Here is a 303-nt window from a genome sequence, read left to right as displayed (position 1 = left end):
GTGTGTTCCTGTGGCATGTGTGTGTGTGTGTGTGTGTGTGTGTGTGTGTGTGTGACTGAGGCACACTGGGATCCTGCAGGACCTTTGGGGGAATCTAACTGGGCACGCCTAACTAGGCAGCCTCTGCTACCATTGCAAACAGTCCCAGAGAGGCCAGCTCTTCCTCAGAGGCCTCGCCTTTTAAAAGGGGAGAACTGATGTAACTGAGAGCCCACCCAGGGTGCCCTCAGGTAACACCTGGGACTCTACAGCCACCCCTGCCAGGGATCTGCTACCCCGGCTGTGGTCCCACAGTCACCAAGT

The sequence above is a fragment of the Myotis davidii genome, unplaced genomic scaffold, assembly GCF_000327345.1.
Source record: "Myotis davidii unplaced genomic scaffold, ASM32734v1 scaffold944, whole genome shotgun sequence".
In the NCBI taxonomy this organism is placed as follows: Eukaryota; Metazoa; Chordata; class Mammalia; order Chiroptera; family Vespertilionidae; genus Myotis; species Myotis davidii.
The sequence above is the reverse complement of the archived record's forward strand: the minus strand, read 5'-3'. Positions refer to the sequence as shown.